Consider the following 16,811-nt stretch of genomic DNA (forward strand, 5'->3'; position numbering starts at 1 on the left):
TGTGGTGGACATCGCACGACTGAAGGTCACGGCTTCCCTCATAAATCTTGGTGAACCCGGCTGTCTATACAAACACGGGAGGGAAGGGTTGGGTGGTCCCTCCAGGAACGCAGCTGCATCACAACCCCCCGCTCCACTGAAGGGATCCCCCCTTAGCGGCTCCGTTGGTGAGGGGTGAAAGCTGACCGGCCGAGACGGCCGCAAATCACGTCAGCTCTTCGTGCCGTCGGGAAAGGCAGGCACAGGAGGTGAGGACCGTAGAGGCCCGGGCAGCTCCGAAGTACCAATCATGTGGGCGGGACGGTTCGGGCGGAGAGGGGTTAACCGCCTCGGAGGGAAAAAATGGGCACCCCTCTGATGCTGCAGAAGTGACGGACCAGAAGGAGGTCCAATGGATTCGGCAGAAATCGCAGAACACGACTCTGCAGTCTCCACTGGAGCCTCAACCGGCTGAGGATGAGAAGGCCCGGTAGGTGAAGGACGCATCCTCCGTCCTACTCAGCGTAGTGATGCGAAGAGTGTCCTGCGAGCACTTGACAGCCGCACCATGGCGGCATTCAGCACTACAAAGGCGCGGACGTCGTTCCCGTAGAAACGACAGTCGTCTCCGCAATCCAAGAGGGTTATGCTCTCACAGAGAGAACAAAAAGCTCTCCACGAACGCAGCCTCGGAGTGCTCGATGCGCAAGCACGAAGACATCGCTCGTGACCGTCACTGGAATCCCTGTACTTCTCGCACCCAAGATCGCACGGAGGAAAAGCTATCCTGAAAAGGACGCTGATCTCCGAATATACGAGAGAGTGGATGTCTTTAAAAAGACACAGAGCTCTCACGTATCACTCTTTAGGGAAATCACTCTTTAGGTGCTCAGCTGATGATGCGCACAGGGAGAGACAACGCACACACTAAACTCAAAACAAAAAATACGGCGAGCGTCCGCTGTGTTAGTACTGCTTGTCAATCAACTTCAGCAACCGTTCCCAGAAGAGCAGAGAGTAGCTTCTCAGTAGCAGATAATGCCGGCTTTCGAAGCGAAAAAGCTAATTTCCATATTTGCACCTGTGGCTTATATGCGCACCTGGCGGGGCGGCGCCAGCATTATGCAAATATCTCAATGCCAAATTCACTGGCGTTTTAGTAGAGTACGAAGCAGATTGGTCTCTCTAAGCGAGTTCCCAATTCGTCGGTCATGACGTGACGTCGTAGTGACCGACCGAAAGGGAACCAGGAAGTAAACATGGGTTTGAAAAATTTGGTCCAGGCGGAACCTTTCCTCTCCATTTTTGGTTCCGCCCTAAGTCACTCCGTGACACACCCATATAACATAAATGGTTTAACCTGATAAGGAACACTGTGCCGTACACGGTACACCCCCTCCCTTGCACGTGAGGCTGCATTACGTCATTGTAACTTTGCATTAAATCTTCAAAATATACGGTCATGCGGCACATCGTTGTAAAGCTTAGACTTTTGGGATTCCATTAAGCGCACACACAAACCATAATATGATTTTTAGCAGTCATAAGACTGTAATCTAGTTGTTAGTTACCTGAACCGGGGGGTGCCGATTTAGGATATTTACTTACCTTCAAAATCTTCCCTTTATACGCTTCGGTGAAATTGTCCAAAACAAATTGTTCATAAATCCCCAAAAGTCCAACGAAATGGAATATCCAAGCCTTTTAATCCAAAACGATTTGTTCATCTCACAATCTTGACGTTTCTGACCGAATTACGATATAATTTATGTATACAATTAGTTCACTAACAGACATTCATTCGAATCTCACTTTTCATTCACGATTTATAATGAATATATTCGGATGTCACGTTTATTGTGCAACGTCTGAGGAACAAATGCGCCCCCTTGTGGAATTTCAGCCGTTCCATAAGAGGTTAATTTCCTTGGAATTATGTTAAGTGTATGTTTTCATTTAATTTATCGATAAGATAAGGTAAAACACATCTAACTCAAAAATGACTTGAGTGCTTATGATGTTGGTGACTTAATAGACTGTTGTGTAGTACAAGTACTGTGAAGTTCACATCAGTTTGCAAAATTGTGAATTGAGATACCATGAGCATTGCCATGAAATTTAAATAAACTCATTCATTGTTTATGTGGACAGTTGGCCATTCATTGCAAGCAGTGTGTAAATCAGTTCATTAGGTTTTAAGACACATCCACCATGCTGCATCTTGACATGCAGTCATATAAATGCAGAATATAAACATCTACATGTCTGAAGTCCAAACCTCTGCTGTCCTCTCAGTAGAAAGCCGGTATAGTGTGCTCTATTACACAACGTCTGCAATGCTGTCGGATCAGTCGAAGTGCCTCAGGTGACACCTCACACTCCTGTACGTTTAATAACTGCAGTTCATGACATCCGGCCGCCAGTGCGGTCAGCCCTCGTCCCGTCACGCTCTCACAGCCCCTTAGACTCAGCCTTCGAAGTCCCTCAAAACACTGTGCTAACACTTCCAGTCCAGCGTCTGACACCAGCGGGCAATGGCCAACATCAAGAGATCGCATTCTGGGGCAGCTACGAGCTAAGTGTCTCAAACCCTGGTCTGTTATTCCCTCACAGCCACTTGCATTCAAGTACCGAAGCCGTGGACAGTAGCGCGCTATGTACCGCAATCTAACGTCAGTAATGCGCATGCAGTGTGCCACGCTTAAAAAAACGCAGATGGCCCTCCAGACGAGCCACTTCACGCAGACCAAAATCTCCCACCATAAAGCACTAGCTTAGGCTAAGCTCACGTAAAGTGCTGCAGTGCATTGACAGCTGTTGAAGTCAGACACTGCAGCGCCGTAGGTGTAGAGATGTGTGAGACGCGGACAGTGAAAGTCGATGGTCCTCAGGCCTTTGTCCTCCAATAATACACAGTCTGTCATGTCAGGATAACCCAGGCCGATCTGCTGTCCATGTAATGGTGTGAGCTGAAAAGAGGAGTCCTCAGTCAAACTGATAGAGGTCACTTTTGGGCAACCTTGGGTAAAAGAAGAAACATCTGTATATTTTTTTACAGCCTTCTTTGTTCATATTTACCAACCCTGCATTATATTAGTAAATGACACTGTATCTGCTGTTTCTACTATTAAATTTATACTGCATGCTTTAAAAGCAAATTCAACCACAAGACATCTTGGATACTTTGGCAACATAGGATGAATTACTTGAACATAGCAGAATGCATTTCATTTCATTTCATTTATTATACAGGAAAGAATAAAAGGTAACACCAAGATACAATTTAAACGGGCCTGACTCAGTTTAAAAACTGGTTTCCAGCAGGTTCCTGTTCTGCAGAACATAAAACAGTAAACACAACTCATAACATTTAAAAACACACTTTTAATCTACACAAATACAAGGACTATAAAAATCAATGTAATCAATACAGACAACTACTGTCAGAATGAACTCTGCAGACCGACTCTTACACTTTAACTGAGGATAAAAGTCCATCTTTTAAAACTCAGTAAACTTCACCTTCCCCCAGAGATAACTGCTGGACTGGCAACAATTTTTTTTATAATGCATTTCCCAGGTTCATGGTATGAATTAAACTCTGAATAAATCCACAAATAAACATGGCATTCTGATCTACATAGCTAATCCATCACCAAGGCTTTTGTAAGCAATCAGGGTATAACGTGTTTTACTCATGGAATCATGGTCTTCACTTGTAATCGATGTGCCATGCAGTTCACAGCCTCTTTACGGCACAACATTTACAATTTTTTAAATCTTTTGAATGGCAATGGTGGCAACATTACCTGATACATCTAGGTGCTCCAGACTGGGACACCACGTCTAACACAGCATCATTAGACACATGAGAGCAGCCTGCAGTCTTGGACAGGTAAGAGAGAATGTGTAGTAAAACAGGATCTGGCAGGTTTGGATTCAGAATGAGGGCGGGGCTTGGAGTGCTAAGTGTCCTCATACTTAAGACTGAATCTGGAGGAAAGAGTGAGACAGAAAGTTAGACATAAAAAATTATGAATGAGATTTCTTTATACTCTATTGTTTCTCCAAGACGCCAGTGAGTCACTCGGATATCATTGTGTACAATTGCACTTAGATTTGCCAACACATAGCTTTCAATAAAAAGTCTATGTATGTGTAAGTATATGGCAGCTAGAGAGCTCATGCTGGTCTAAGCTTTTTCAGCAGGGATTTAATCAGCAAACCTATTTAATTTATTCACTGAATAATATTCTTGTATGTCAACATTTGTCTCTTAATTTATCTAACTAATCTTAGGAAACGTTTTTGGTGGTTTTGTTTTGTGATACAGTTATGTTACATCTAAAATAAAGATCGGACACAATGTAATTTTATGTTAGGAGAGAATCTGATTACCTGTTTAAATGTTATAAAATGATGCAGGGTTTCTTGAGAAATGCAATAAACCAGCAAATATGGAAGCCATTAACTGGTTTGGGAAATAAGTTTAGCACAAGTGGTGTTAAGTCAAGGGATGCTCACACAGGCTGTTTCTTCTCAAGGTTGCAGAAATTTTTTTCTCATATCTTGTTATTGGAAGCTGATAAAAGTGTCAGGTTTATCTCAAATACAAAAACTCAAGAGATATGAGGTGGTGGATGGCTTGAGAGATGGTAGATTGTAAACATGGCCTTTTAACTATTAGATGCACAGACTTTGTAAAGGTTTGTGGTTGAAATCTTTTGTTCAGAACAGCATTTTTCCTTACTACTCATACTATTACTGCAGTATAGTGTGCTTGTGTTTTGGCCATGTGACAGTAATATTGCACACTAGTGTTTGAAATGTTTATTAATAAATGATGCGTACTGTTTTAATTATTATTTTCATAAAATTTTAGATAGATCAACTATACTCTAACTACTCAAAAAGTTGATTCAAGTTGTTTAAACTTAAGTGCAGTTAAGTTAACATTATTGTGTGTATTTGGTATAATATAATGTGTTTGCGTGGTTTATAGTTAAAAAATATTATTTTTCCACATATTGTACATTTTTGAAGCCTCAGATATCCCGGCCTTCCTCAAAGAGAGAACTTTTTTGGATATATACATTAAATACCTTATCTCCTAGAGGCCTTAGTGAAGAATTTGATATTAGACCTTTTTAGGGCAACATGTGATTTGAATAGTGCCTCTGATGCTCTGTATTTTCTCAGTGGTTAAAAATAATTTATTTAGCTTCATTGATCTTATTATGGTCTCACTGAATATTTGGTCCTCACTGTATTATGATGAAAATTGTGATTTAATAACAGATGCCTTTATTATGTTGTAGAGTAGATAAATGGTTTACCACTTTAACCTACATGAATATTGTATGTAGTAAATGTGAGACTTAAGATGTCAATATAATAATATGTAGTAGGGGAGACCGGGGCTGGTTGTCTCACAGGTTGGTTGTCACACTGCTTATTCCAGACATACTACATGGCACTGTGGTACAATTTTGATATCAATTTGTTAGCCTTTAATAGCTTACTCATTTGCACTTGAAATTTTGCTGAGCAGACACAAAACATTGAGGTTAGGAGACCATTGAGGTTACTCCATTTTTATGGGTCAGAGTAAATTTTCATGTTGGTGTTGTTTTTGTGTTGAGATCTTGTATGATATTAGTCATTCAAAAACAAAACACTCATTAAACAGCCAAAAGTAGTAGCTTTATTTTGAGTCATCTTTTAGCGATCAAGTTAAAGCCGTGTGACAGCTAGCTTATCATGTTTGTCAAGAAGTCAGTTAGGGATGGTTGTCACATAGCTTGCGGTGTTGGTTGTCACATGTGAGTATTGGACATATAGACCTTTTAAGTTTGTCTGTTTGTTTGTTTTTGTTTGCTGTTAAAATTAAATAAATAAAGCATTAAATAAAGAGGTTTTAACACTAAAAATTATTTCATTTTATTTCTCAACACAGTAGACAATAGGCTTTATGCCCAGCTGTACTACTTCCTGAACTTCAGCCAGCTTCTTGTTTCCTGTCTGCCATTATTGGACAAACGGATTAATCCAGGTGTGCCTGACCTCAGTAGTCACAACAACAATAATCAGACACACCTGGAGTAATCAGTTTGTCCAATAATAGCAGACAGGAAACAAGGAGCTGGCTGGGCATAAAGCCTATTCAAGTAACTGATCACCCACTTTAATCCCATTGTTTAAACATAAGGGGCTATCATAGCGGTGGATTCATATTAAAACTTATTTGCAGTTTCTATCTTAAAAAACAAAAAAAGTACACATTGGCCCTCATTTATCAAAAGTGCGTACACCAAATTTCCAGCCTACACCTTGCGTACACCCAAAACCACGGTGACTTTGAGATTTATCAATATGGACGTTGCCGTACGGCACGCTCAAATCCTACGCCAGCTCAGGAGGTGGTGTACGCACGTTTTGAGTTAGTGCAGAAATGCGCAAACACTTCCTAACACCACAAAACGCACTGACAAACTAAAATATATGATATATTATGACCCACTGTAAAAAAACATAGTAATTATAAACTTCAGTGTTTATTTTTATGCAACAATGTTCAATGTTTAATTTGTGAGACTTTACCAAAGCATTTGATTTGTATGCATATGTATTCATTCAGTTGAGAGCCTGTGCGCTTTACCTGACGTTTCAGAGCGAGCGAGCATGTGAACGGAGCTTATAGTGGGAGCGGAGCGGTAATATTACCATCAAAGCGCCTTTCTGAAAATTCCGCTCCCTCAGCACCGCTCGTTGAACCCAGAACGCCCTTTGATAATTTGCTAGTTCGAGAATCTAGCAATAAGTTATGGAATTCAAGCCTTATACATAAATGTAAAGTAAAAATCAAAGTTAAGATTGAGCAGGAAGAAAAAATTGAAAGGGACTGCGGAGAGACTGTAAAGAGTTAGCAAATATTCTTCCTGGAATCTGAAGCGGCACATTGCAAGAAAGCACAAGGATGTGCTACGAAAACATGGTAATGCATTAAAAGGTAAGCTAGTTACGTACCATGATAAATAAATACAGATGAGGTAAGGTAAAATGCTTGTGTTGAATGGAGCCGTAAATCCGATCATGATGACATGCGGACAAAATTATGGCCACAAATTATTTTTTATGCTACATTATGGACACTTCTTTTTCTTATTTAGTCTAAAGTATGGCCATAAATTTAGAATTTGTTCCCAATATTCAACAGTTTGTTCCTTGGAATTAATTATTATAATATTTCGTAATTACTATTACAATTATTATTACTTCAAATTATGAATTAGCTTAGCTAAAACATGTGGATGTCGTGGAAACAAATTGTTAATTTGAATTATATCCGGAGCTCCGTATCAAACTGGATCTAAGATACAGCTAACAAACAACTTTATGTAAATACAGAACAACACACTACAAAAGTTACTACATCATTTTAAAATATTATTTAAAAAAAATTAACTGAACCATTAAGCAGACATAGAATTTAGATGTAGGCAACAGTAAATAATAATAATAATAAATAATTATTCTTCTAAATATCAATTAATAATAAAAATAATAATAAGAATATTACAAATTGTCATCCAATTATTAATGTGTCTTTAATCCCACTCTTTAAACTCCCAAATAAAACAATTTTGTTTCTTTTCACTTCCCCGGTTTGTCTTCTTTGCCGTCTTCCATGTGTCAATGTCGTAAAATGAGGGCGTGTGGGGGAGGCGTAGACTTGAATTTATATGGGCTTGTTATTCTAATGACGATCGTTTTCGGCCGCGGCATTTATGAAGGGCAGATATTGCGTACACCTGAATATCAACGGTACGCACAGTTTCATAAATCAGGCGGTGAGAGGAGTGTAAGCATAATCTTACGCCAACATATACGCCCGTTTCTACGCAAGAATGATAAATGAGGGCCATTATCTTTTCAGATCCCAATTTATCACTTAAATCTTATTGAACCTCTATAGCAGGGGTCTCCAACCTTTTTATAAGCAAGGGCTACCACAATGTATAAAACAATCTGGAGGGCTACTTTTTGATACAGTCTACTTAAAACTTTTTTGTTTTACTTGTTTATTTTATTTTATTTTACTTGTTTATACAGTCGTGGCCAAAAATATTAGCACCCTTGGTAAATATGATCAAATAAGGCTGTGAAAATTCATCTGCATTGTTAATCCTTTTGATTTTTTATTTAAAAAAATCACAAAAATGTATTATTTCATTGGATAATAAGAATTTGAAATGGGGGGAAATATCATTATGAAAAAAAAAATTTCTCTAATACACATTGTCCAAAATTATTGGCACCCTTTTATTCAATACTTTTTAAAACCTCCATTTGCCAGTTTAACAGGTCTAAATTTTCTCCTATAATGCCTGATGAAGAAAACACCTAACAAGAGATTAGAGACCATTCCTTCATCCAGAATCACTCCAGACCTTTTAGATTCCCAGCTCCATGTTGTTGCTTCTCCTCTTCAGTTCACTCCTCTCATTTTCTGTGGGGTTCAGGTCAGAAGAGTAGAATGGCTTTAGCAGACGCTTGGTTTTGAGCTCAGTGACCCATTTTTGTGTTGTTTTTGAGGTTTGTGTTTTGGTTATTGTACAGTTAGAGGATCCAAATATGGCCCATTATAAGAATTCTAACAGAGTCAGTCACTTGCTGATTTTTTATTTGTTGGTATTTGATAGAATCCATGATGCCATGTATCTTAACAAGATGTCCAGAACCTCCAGCAGAAATATAGGCCCACAACATAAAAAACACAGCAGTATATTTCATTGTACACATGGGGTACTTTTTTTATCTGTGTTTACCAAACCCATCTTGAGTGTTTGCTGCTAAAAAGCTCATTTTTTAGTTTCATCTGACCATAGAAGCCATTACCATTTAAAGTTCCAGTCATGGCTGATAACTGAATATGCTTTAGTTTGCTTTTGAATTAGCTCAGAGAATTTTTCTTGTAACCCTCCCAAACAACATGTCCCTGTAGCGAATTAGCGGGAGGAGGGAAATAACGTTATTTGAAACACTATGAACCTCCGACCGAAACACTACGGGGATTCCCAAGGGAATCTTAGATTTTAGCTCAAAAGGGAATATTATGTATAATTAACTGTAATTAATTATACAAGTTTATCAGGTTTTACCTGGTGTAGCAGAATTAATAATAACAATTAATTAATATGTTCGTCCACCGAAGACATATATCCATAATCGTATATTAACGTCTAAGAAATGTTAATTTCATGGCCTTTAAAATTAACCTTCTCACTGATATTCAGTGCTACTCGCAGCGTGTAGCTGGATCAAAAGGCAGAAATAGTGACTTTAATTTCATGAGCATTGAACACAGAAACAATTCAATTGTGAAAATGCAAACCGGTTTATTAACTATAAAATGAAGTACACATAACGACTAACTAAACATACACACATACAATAACATAAAACATAGATGAGAAAGAAAAGATTGAAAGAGCTAGAGAGAGAGAGTAAAAGATTGGCAAAGCACTATTGCTTAACATCTGCACAAACCATCGGAAAATCTCTAAGTAGCGCCTTAATTTTATAAGGGGTAAAGCTTAAACATCAGCGAGTAAGACAAGTTTATACTTGCATTTGGCTCTTTGTGTTTTCGTTGCGAAGTTTCTGCTGCACGCGGTGCGAGCAAGGAGAGAGAGCGAGTCCAGATGTGTTCGTAAGATGTAGTCCGTTAAGTTGTTTCGTAGGGCGGATTGGTCCGCGTGGTTTTCCGAACTCTAGCGCAAAGTGCAAGCCAGGAAGACTGTCCTGAAGAGACAGGGCTCAGAGAAAAGATGATGAATCCGAGGGACTCTGGTTGAGTCTCAGCGAGTTTCCAAACTGCGCTGGCGGGTTACCTAAGTAACCGGGCGATTGAGCGCTCATGAGTGAACTAAGCCACTGACTGAGATACTGAGCGAATCAGCGATTGAGAGATTGAGCGAACTGAGCAATTCGAGCAAATGAGCAATGATGGCTTGGGCGATAGGCCGTTTTGACCTTTCACACGCCCAGCCCATTTTGGGCGTATGACCAATGTGTGCGCGGGGAAACAAGCCTTTGTTCTTTCAGACATCACATTTGCATAATGATAAAAGTTTGTTTCCATAACTCTTCAAATCGATATTAAATGACATTGATGCGGCTTATGGTAATGTGATACATAGAAATGATTGGGAAATAAAGAGTAGATTAATTTGATACTAGACAAGACATGGGTTTAAGATTACGTTGAATAATAATTTCATACCTAAGATATGAACCATGCTACAGTGAATAAAATCTAACTAAAGTGTTAACACATCACACATACATGATCATGCAGTAAAGGGATATAACATATATATACATTTAAACAGCTCATTGTGACCTTTGAATGTGGTTTCATCGCAGACGTATAGTCTGTGCCCCCAGCTGTGTCTCTGGCGATCGTCGAACGAACGGCTCTCAGGTTTCTCTGGTGGGATCCCATTGAACCTCCTTTGAAGACTGCATTTGTTTTAATTGTCGCCCACTTTACAGCCTTGATAGGTGGTAGATATCTGGGTGATTGTGTTATCAGGACACAGGGTTATCTAGTCACAATTTTAGGGCTGTTTACGATCCAGACGCCAAATGGCCTCAATCTGACTCCGAGCCATTTGCTACATATCCCCCCTTCATGGCCACCAGGGTCTTGAGAGACTTTGGTGGGCGATGGTTCAATAGGCGATGGTTATACAGGTCATTTGGTCTGGATGGCAGGTGTATCCTAATTTTCTGCAGCGCTTCGGCGTGCCTGCAGAGGGGTGATTTCGATGAGGTTGGGCTCTTGCTCGGCTTGTGTGTCTTGCTTCCCACGGTTCCGCTTGAAGGCTCGAGGGACGGCAGCTGTGCACTTGTTCACTGTTTCCTGCATCCCGCTGACTCTTCGGTACAGGATGAAAGTGAGGCCAAGAGTAAGGGCGTATCCTACTCCTGTGGAGAGGCACAGTACCGTGTCAGCGGCGGTCCAGGCTCGGACAACAGGGAGGCTGTGCATAGCTGGCATGCGAGCAAGTGCCTGGAGGGCAGTGTCGATGGGCGTGACATCAATTAGTTGGGTCCCCCCTTCTGCAATCCTCATCTCCAATTCAGGGTCTAAAGTGAAGTTGTGGTCCCTGAAGAAAGTTGAAAATTCCAGTTCGGTGTGGTACTCCTCACTGGGAAGGTGATAGAGTGCGAGTTCATCGATGTGAAGAATCACACCTTTTGGAACTTGGATCCACATCATCTGGTTTGGTAGACTGATGCGGGTGGCTGTGTCGTGTTGGTCGTAGGTCAAAGTGGCCGTGCTGGCTGGGGTGTTGACCAGCCATCGGTCACCTACGATTTCAGCTTGGGTGTTAGTGACCTCGGCTCGTGGTTTAGCTGAGGCCGGACAACGAGAGTCAATCTTCATGGGCCGCAGCCCACAGATGGCGTCAGTGTTGTCCCGAAGGAAAGGTTTGCTGGGGCAGAGATAATGAATGTTTTTAGTGAGGCTGCACATGCGCAGATTTAGTGCAAGGTACAGCTGTTCATTGCTGTCATGGTAAGCCACAACGTCGGGGGTGCGTATTCTGATGTGGGTGTTTCCCTGCCAGAAGCCCACATTGACATTGACAATGTCTTTGAGTCTGTAGATGTTGTGTGACTCGATGATTGGCAGGTTTATCAGAAAAGCAAGTTCGCCTTGTTCAGGGGCTATGCTTAATGGAATTGCGCTACCTAGGGAGTAGGCCAGATGTGCCTGCAGGGTGTTTGTTGGGCCTGCAGTGGCAGAGGGTAAAATGGTCTGTACCAGGCTTAGGGGTACCAGGCAGGGTGGAATGGCTGCTGCGGCGGCTCCGAGTAGGGCTCCCAGGAACCTCTTGTGACGCTTGGTTTGTCGGCCAAGACCTGCCTGTGTCTTCTGAAGTTGGTACAGCATGTGTTTGATGTCGACCTCTGCGTGAATCCTAGCATTCTGCGCCCATCGTTCTCCTGCCCAACTGGTTTCTGGTGCTGATGCTGTGTAGTGTGCTCTGTAGACATCACGGGGGTTGAGTCGGACATAGACTTTTTGGCTATGCGTTCTGCAGTTCGTGATCAGGGGTCCAGGTTGCTCTTTAAGGACGATGCCTGAGACGGGACCCGACGACACGATTTCAGGTTGCGACCATCCCCCCTGTAGGCTGATGTACAGAACAGTGATCCACAGCAGCATCCTGGTGACAGAGAGGGAGAGAGAGAAAGAACAATAGGCGAGCACTAAAGGTCCTTGTTTGGTCAGGACAGTTCTCTTTCTTTTCATTGGCGGCTGTTCCCTAGGTGGCAGAGTTCTAGTGATGAGGCAGTGTGGAGAAGTTTGGTTCGTCCCCCCTTTACTATCATGCCATAATGTTGAGTGTCTCTTGACTTGGTTCTGGTGGACCCATCTGGAAATTGGTTCCTTCTGACTCCTGCCCATCCTGATCTGGTATGCAATGGGGGAGAGTTTGTCCACAATCTCATGAGGTCCTGTCCAGTGTGGCAGAAATTTCTTTGACAGCAGTCGGTGAGCTGTCTGAATTGGCGGGGCGAAACTGTAGGACCAGATCTTGGTTGTTCGAAAAGCGAAGGTCGTTCCCGGATGAAGTTCATCCAGATACTGGTGAGTGGTGTCATTGGGTGCTGGAAAGCATTCTGCCAACTTTGTGAATTTGCAGATGACCGTGAGAAAGTGTTTGTTGCCCCTCGTTGGCCTGGGTGATGGTCCAACCCAGTCTATCTGGAGGTCTGACACTGAAAAGTTGACACCTCTTTTTTGAAGTGGTGCTCCATGGTTTGGCTTAGCCGGTTGGAACTGGCAGCAAACCAGACATTTCTTGATGTGTTCTGCTACATCGTGCTGCATTCCAGGCCAGTATGCCACCTGTTTCGGTGTTTCATAAGTGGCTTTTGTGCGGTGGTGTGCGGCACATGCTGTGTCATGCGCATACATTAGTATGACCCCCCTATGGGCCTGAGGAACGACAAGCGCAGGTGTAGTGCGGTCATCAGGGACATACCCGAGGATGTTGTGTTGTATGCGCAGCAGGTGCCTGACATCGTTGAGACGTTTGCGGGTTGGAGCAGCAGACAGGTCAGAGTTTGTGATAGGGTAGGTGGAGGGGTCTGAGAGGTGGTTTACCAAAGCTTGGGTAGCGATGTTAAAGGCTTGTAGTTTCTGATGATCTGCATCATCCTGCATGGCATCTGCATCTTTTAAATTTTGTTGAACTTGTGTGTCAAGTCCTGGGTATGGCTCTGAGTCTTTGGCTGGATGCAGATTGCAGAGCAGTGAACTTTTGAAGTTTAGGTCTGAGACGAAGTTCCCGCGGCTGGCTGGGGGGTCGTCCATGACCTGTGTGACCTGGCAGTTTACCTTAGATGATCTGGCTGATTGAAAGGGTAAAGGTTCTCGCACTTGAGCCCAAATTTTTAACTGTTTAAAGTCCATTAAGGGTTCAAAGCGGTCTAGCAGGTCTTTGCCAATGAGGAGAGGGTATGAGTCCATTGGTGAGATGTACACAGGGTGTATGATGCTCATAGGACCGATCGTCAGGTGGATGGGAATCACCTGTTGCAGTTGAACTTCAGTCTGGCTGTAAGACTGCACATTCAGCATACACCTTTGGGGTTTAAGGGTCAAATTTTGGGCCTTAGCTCTGTTCTGGAGTCTGGTGAAAAGCTGGGATGACATCAGCGTTAGGTCAGCTCCGGTGTCGACGAGGGCTTCTAGTTCAACCTCATTTTCCAAGGTGATGGATAGATATAGCTTTTTAGCTTCTCCTCTTTCGATCAGGTTTCCCAGGAGGCTTGGTACTGGGGCTGTTGTATTAATGGGAAGGCAGTTAAGGCTGGTTTCCTGTGACTCTGTAGGGAAAGAGACACTTAACACAGCACTCTCTGATACTTGCAGGCTTTGACTGGTTGGTGTTTGAGATATTGTTTGTATGCCAAAGTCTTTGAATAAGGAGTCGGGTTTGTCTTCGTGGTCCTCCTTGTGGGGCCTCTTTTGGATTAACTCCTTCAATATTCTCAGAATCTCTGCTGTCTCAGACGTGTCTGTGTCACACTGTTTCGGGGGTAGTTCAGACTTAGATTTGCTCTGTGTGTATCGAGACTGATCTCTCTGTTGACTGTTACCAGTATTTGATCTGCCAGGTGCAGGACGGTTACCTCTAGGTCGTCGGCCAGGTTCCCACGAGCCGCCACCCTTCTGGTTGTCTGATGAGTTTAGCCGGCTCCATGACCTCTCGGCGCGTCCCATTTGGTGCTTAGGACGAGCCCCTACATGGCCGTACCATTCCTGGCTGGCTGTAAAGTCTCTTGACCCTCTTGGCCCTCTGTTGAAAGGTCTTTCACTGTGGCGTTGTCGTGCGCCCTCCAGTGGTAGTTCAGGGTACAGTTCAGAGACAGGGAGAATGACAGGGTTTTTAACAGTCTTTTCAGAGGCCGCTCTTTGTTTACTATAAGCTTTATGGGCCAAGTCCCGCAGCTGCCTGGTTGTCATCGTGCGAGGGCAGGCCATACCCCCTAAGTGTTGGCTTACTGTGAAGTGAAGATTTCGCAGGAAGAGGGTCCTGAAGTTAAAGTCCTCCTCCATTCCTGGCTCATTCCGTGAGCCAAAGTAAGCTCGCCTGAGTCTGTTGTAATAGGCCTGTGGAGTTTCGTTTCGGCTCTGATTGAGGTCCATCGCTGGAACAAGTCCGTGGTCTGCCTCTGGGTCCGAAAACTCTTCTATTAAAGCCTTTTGCAGCTGCTCGTAATCCATCTTGACGTGTTCTGGCTGCCGGTCAAGGAAACTCCTCACTTCACGACTGGAAGTAACCCGTAGCAGATACAGTTTGTCTCTTGTGGTTACATTTGGCAGTGTTTGCAAATAAAAGTCAATGTCCTGCAGGTAAGAGTGGATATCATGGCCACCTGCAGGCTCTGGGGTAAATGTTGGGATATTTCTAGCCAGCTTGTCGAGGTCTTTGGGTGCCACGCCGGGCATGTCTGCAGGTGACCTCGGGAAATTTGTCTGTCCCCACCCCCCTGTGGTAGTGAGAGGTTCGGGGATGCTGGCTGATGTCTTTAACAGTGGGCTCCCGCCCCCCTTTTCAACAGAAAAGCTTTGGTGGGTGGGTGCAGGCTCACTGGTTGAATGAAAGGGAAAGGTTGCTTTTTCCCTTACTTGTTCAGCTTGCAGTTTATATGCATAAATGAGTTCTCTTTGGGCGGAGTCAAGGTCGTCCCTCGCCTGGTCTCGTTGCTGAGCCAGAGCTCGACCTTCATCACGAGCCGCTCGCAGGTGATTCTCACAGGCCTTCAGCTTGGCATCACGTTCCTTCAGTTCTGCCTTTGCTCTCACCAGAAGATGTTCAGCCTGCTGGAGCTTTCCAGACAGCTCTTCTCTGGCTGTCTTTTCCTGTTGCTCCTTGTGCTCTGTGTCTGTGCGGAGTTTTGACAAGGCCTCTTGGAGTTGTCCAATCGTGTCCTTTAGCCTCCAGTGTTTCTCCTCCATCGATGGGTGTTGATCCTCTAATCCCTGTGTCAGCTGATCTAGACGATTCTGCGCGTCCTCCTGATTCCTCCGTGCCTCTGCTGCTTGGAGCTGTAGAGCTGCTGCATCCTCTTCCAGTTGGGCGATGTTCCTTTCGCCCAGTTTAAGCTGGATGATGAGGTTGTGAGCGATGGCACCTGTGATCTTGGCTATATCCTTGTGACTGTAGCTCCTCGTTGGGTCGTGGGCTATGAACTTGTCCAGGGTGCCGTCGAGTTGCTCTCTTTCCAAGTGTTGCAGTTCATTGGCGAGGTTGGGCAGGAGTTCAGATGTCACAGCGCTGAGCCAGGCCTCTAGCTGGTCCCAGTGGTTGACAGGGCTTGGTAATCTGGACATGTTGACACACTGGTAGAAGAGAAAACACAAAGAGCCAATGCGAGTCCGCACAGTTCAGCGAGCTACGGCAATAAAATATATATACGTGGGCTATGAGCTTATTATCAGGGCCTTTCTCCGGCGGCACAGATAATCAATGTGAGGGAAATAAGGGAAAAATTTTAGTAATTTGTCGCTTTGTTAAAACCTATAGGTCGCCTTGGACATTTGGTTATTCGAGCGTATTACTAATGAATTCTCCTAATGGTTTGTGCAGTTTTGCTCTTTCAACCCAAAATAAAGTGAATCAAAATAATTAAAATGAATTAATTATAATGATAAAAATAAAATAAAACATGAAGCAAGGTTGCTGGAAATGAAATGAAACAGGAAAGTGCAAAAGGAGAGGAAAGAAAACAAATAAATAATAAAAAAATTAAAGAAATAAATAAAAATAATAAAATAAACTGAAAATAGGAATTGAGACCGCCAACAGACGAAGTCTTAAGGCTGGGAAAATTAAGAGTATAGGAGGTGGAAAAAGGGGTTTCCTGTTTCAGCTTAGCAGGTTCTCTACCCTAAATTTGATGACAGGGCCTTACAGGGAGAGGGCACTATGGAGTCATGTGAGTTAGGGGAGTGGCTTAGCTAGATTGGCTGGGCTAGACCCAACCTGATAGGGATCTGGTGCCTCTAGTGGCTACAGAGGGGAGAAAAGTGCATCTCTTCTACACCAACACTCGTTGACTATTTAAGGAAACCCAGGGTGGAACACAGAGACAAGGCGCTTCCCTGAGCACGCAGCCAAGAGTGCCGGGCCTTCTGCCCTCCCCACCTCGACCGCTCAACAGTCACACCCTTCACACCGCCGGGCCGCACTCAAAGGTGTCACCCACCAACTGGCACTGCCGCTAGGGCTTTTGTGTGTCAG

General features: G+C 43.4%; 1 pseudogene; it reads right to left on the reverse strand.

The window, feature by feature from the left end:
* Positions 1-2,141: 2,141 nt before the first annotated feature.
* LOC141362192 (F-box/LRR-repeat protein 7-like) overlaps positions 2,142-16,811 on the reverse strand; it is a 190,815-nt pseudogene continuing 176,145 nt past the window's right edge.

The sequence above is a fragment of the Misgurnus anguillicaudatus genome, chromosome 25 (genome assembly GCF_027580225.2).
Source record: "Misgurnus anguillicaudatus chromosome 25, ASM2758022v2, whole genome shotgun sequence".
Taxonomy (NCBI): Eukaryota; Metazoa; Chordata; class Actinopteri; order Cypriniformes; family Cobitidae; genus Misgurnus; species Misgurnus anguillicaudatus.